The sequence below is a fragment of the Herpailurus yagouaroundi genome, unplaced genomic scaffold (assembly GCF_014898765.1).
Source record: "Herpailurus yagouaroundi ecotype Mexico unplaced genomic scaffold, PumYag 195, whole genome shotgun sequence".
NCBI classification, from domain to species: Eukaryota; Metazoa; Chordata; class Mammalia; order Carnivora; family Felidae; genus Herpailurus; species Herpailurus yagouaroundi.
Window position 1 is genome coordinate 4,297,551 of NW_024412426.1, and position 4,057 is coordinate 4,301,607.

The window sequence follows — 4,057 nt, forward strand, 5'->3', positions numbered from 1 at the left end:
ATGGTGAAGGTCAGAGTAAATGGGTTTGGCCATATTGGGCACCTGGTCACAAGGGCTGCTTTTAACTCTGGCAAAGTGGATACTGTCACCATCAGTGACTTCTTAATAGACCTCAGTTACATGGTCTTCATGTTCCAGTACGATTCCAGGCTCTGCAATTTCAATAGCACAGTCAAGGCTGAGAACAGGAAACTTGTCATCAATAGAAAGCCCATACACTTCTTCCAAGAATGAAATCCCACCAACATCAAATGGGGCGACGCTGGTGCTGAAGATGTTGTGTAGTCCACTGGGGTCTTTACCTCCACGAAGAAGGCTGGGGCTCGCTTGAAGGTGAGGCCAAGAGGGTCATCATCTCTGCCCCTTCTGCTGATGTCCCATGTTTGTGATGGGTGTGAACCAGAGAAGTATGACAACTCACTCAAGATTTTCAGCAACACCTCCTGCACCACCAATTGCTTGGCCCATCTGGCCAAGGTCATCCATGACAACTTTGGCATTGTGGAGGGACTCATGACCACAGTCCATGCCATCACTGCTACCCAAAAGACCACAGATGGCCCTTCTGGGAAACCGTGTGATGGCTGAGGGACTGCCCAGAACATCATCTCTGCTTCTACTGGTGCTGCCAATGCTGCAGGCAAGGTCATCCCTGAGTTGGTTGAATGGGAAGATCATGGAATGGCCTTCAGTGTCCCCAACCCCAATGTTGTGGATCTGACCTGCCACCTGGAGACAGCTGCCAAATACAATCACATCTCGAAGGTGGTGACGCAGGCATCAGAGGACCCCCTCAAGGGCATCCTGGGGCACACCGAGGACCAGGTTGTCTCCTGCGACTTTAACGGTGGCACTGACTCTTCCACCTCTGATACTGGGGCTGGCATTCCCCTCAATGACCACTTTTTCAAGCTTGTTTCTTGGTATGATAGTGAATTTGGCTCTAGCAACTGAGTGGTGGACCTGATGGTCTACATGGCCTCTAAGGAGTAAGAGCCCCCTGGACCACCAGCCCCAGTAAGAGCAATAGATGAGAAAGGTGCTCATCTGCTGGGGAGTTCATCCCCAGTTCATCCCCAAACACAATGAGAATCTCCTAACCTCTACACAGTTTCCATCCCAGACTCCCCTGAAGAAGGGGAGGGAACTGGGGAGCCATACCTTATCATGTACCATCAATAAAGTATACTGTACCCAACAAGAACGACAGCAACAGTTGATTAAAATTGCATAGTGATTGGATTTGAATATTCGAGTTGAGAGTTTAACTGATAAGAGAATGTTTCTTTTTAGATAATTGCAATAATGACCGTTGTGGAGTTTCTTTGCCCATGTTGAATGTGCACCGAGGGGAAGGGTTGAAGTATTTGAAATATCTAAATTGTAGTGGATGCAGGAAAAGACGTTTGATATTCCTTACGCAACGACCTCCTTTACTAAGTGTAAGGATAAATCCTACCCTGAAGCCTCCAGCAAAGAGGTCACTTAGTACCAATTAAAATCCAGTCCATCACCTGCCTCAACAGATCCTGTGGCTTTGCCCTCTCCAGATCCAGGAGCAGCCTGCCCGGGGCTCTCAGTGCTCACTGGTGTGGCATCAGGATTCAATTTCACCGCAATGCACAGGAGGTCAGCCCTGGCTGGGGGCATTGAGCACGTACATGCGTTTATGCTGTGTATGTGTGTGTGTGTGTACACACACACGCGCACGTGTGACTATGCACATGCACATCACTGGCTGGGAGCTCTCTTGCCCCAACCTTCCATCCATCCCAGACCTGGAATCTTGTGTTCAGGGATGTTGAGACTGATGCTGTGTGAGCCTGTGTTTGACTCATTTTATTTTTTTTATTTTTTAAGCAAGCTTCATGCCCAGCACAGAGTCCAACATGGGGCTTGAACTCACAACCCCGAGATCAAGACCTGAGCTGAGATCAAGAGCAGGACGCTTAACGGCCTGAGCCACCCAGGTGCAACTGGAGGTCATTCGGATGACCAGAAGTTGTGCCTCAATATAACAGAACCAAGACCACTTGCTTCTCTCTGTCTAGCCAATTCAACCAGATGTAATTGGTGCCCCTACGGAGCCTCTGCTCCCATCACCACCCTCTCTTGGTGGCCCGTCAGAGAAGACCCTGGCGGAGAAGCAGCTCCCGTACCTTATCATGTACCATCAATAAAGTATACTGTACCCAACAAGAACGACAGCAATAGTTGACTAACCACACGGCTCCCCAGCCCAGCTTCCCCGCCGATACTGTTCCTTTCCAATGTCTGCTGTTTGTTTTTAACCATATCTATTTCCCTGAAGGTGTGAATAGCTAACTGCACTGCAAAGTTGGCTGACATAAACAGGTGTCAGTGTTACAATGAAATTAAACTTACCCCACGGTCAAAAAGACTTGCAAAATGATATGAAACATCTAGGTATTACTTTGCCTCCTGGTAATTAATCCTGGTGGACATAAACAAGCCCAATCCTGCCTTCCCATGTACTGCATCTCCCAAACTGCAGGCTTAATAGAGGCTTTTCCAATTCTTAGATATTAGCTGGGCTGTCTGGCTTTGCTTTGGCTGGACACCATCCCACACTTTCTTTCCTATTGAAGGAGAATCTCCCAGCGTATAAGGTCTTGGTAGGTGGCTACGCTGGAGACCAAAAAGGCCAGGTGCCCCTCTACGCACCCAGGTGCCCGTGTCATTGGCCCGATTCAGTACAACATGCCCCAAGACTTCAATGTTGAATGAGTGGCACAAAGTGCAGAGGCACTAGAATTCTTTCACAGTGATGAGGGGTCCAGAGCAGGCCGGCTAAAAAGCATTTATTGTGCTTCCTGCTTCTTTCTGCAGACTCACCCTGTACCTCTTTCTGATAAATTCCCTTTCTGGTTGTAACAACCAGATGCTGTTTCTGTTTCTTGCTCCTAAAATCATTCCCCCGGTTGTGGCAGGCACTATCAGTAGCCCAGCCAACAGATGCTCCACCCCTTTCTTGCTAATAGAACCCCAAGGTTTCATTTGCTCATATATCCACCTGTTCCAAGGGGATGGATCATGACTAGTCAATCCCATCCTCCTGTCCAGTGATTGGTCTAGACCTATGACCCAGTTCTGGCCAAAGAGACCCAAGAGGAAGCTGCTAGATGGAAGCTTCTGGGAAAGATTTCCTTGCTGGAAAGGCTGTGCCCCTCCCCCATTTCTTCCTGCTTGAGAAGGAAAGCTTGGAGCCCCTGTAGCCATCTGGCCACCATGAGGGGACATAGCAGAAGCCCCAAAGAAGGCATGGAAAGAGAAGATGGAAAGAGCCTGAGCCCTTCATGACCTCCTGGAGACACCACACCAATCCCAGAACCACCTTCCTGTATTCTGTGGATTTGCTAATGAGTCAGCCCCTGTCATTTAGTTCTTTATTCCCAGTATTGTGTTATTTGCAACTGAAACATTTACACATACTGATTCACTGAATCTCACTGTTTTCCCAAATAATTAATCACACATCGTTGGAGCTAGAAGAGACCTGGGAGATCAGCTAGCTTTGAGTCACTTTTTTTTTTTTTAATTTTTTTTTTCAACGTTTATTTATTTTTGGGACAGAGAGAGACAGAGCATGAACGGGGGAGGGGCAGAGAGAGAGGGAGACACAGAATGGGAAACAGGCTCCAGGCTCTGAGCCATCAGCCCAGAGCCCGACGCGGGGCTCGAACTCCCGGACCGCGAGATCGTGACCTGGCTGAAGTCGGACGCTTAACCGACTGCGCCACCCAGGTGCCCCGCTTTGAGTCACTTTTTAATAGAAGATGCTGAAGCAGATGTGGAGGCAGAAGCAGAAGAACGTGGGCCTCCTTAGTCCTACCCCATGGCGATTCCCCAACACCCTGAAGACTGAGCACCCAAGTCAGGGGCACTGGCCAACACCCATGGGGACAGATCCTGAATCCTGGCATCTGAGAGTTGTGGGCGAAGGGGCTGGGCTTGGACAGGTCTGTGGCCAGAGACACCTGAGACATCAGAGCCCGAGGAAGGGCGAGATGTGTTTCCAGCTCTTTCTGTCAGGGCT

The 4,057-nt window shown here is 49.2% G+C and overlaps 1 pseudogene; it reads left to right on the top strand.

Annotated features, from left to right (window-relative positions):
• Positions 1-1,198, top strand: LOC121011684 (glyceraldehyde-3-phosphate dehydrogenase-like; annotated as a pseudogene).
• Positions 1,199-4,057: the final 2,859 nt, after the last annotated feature.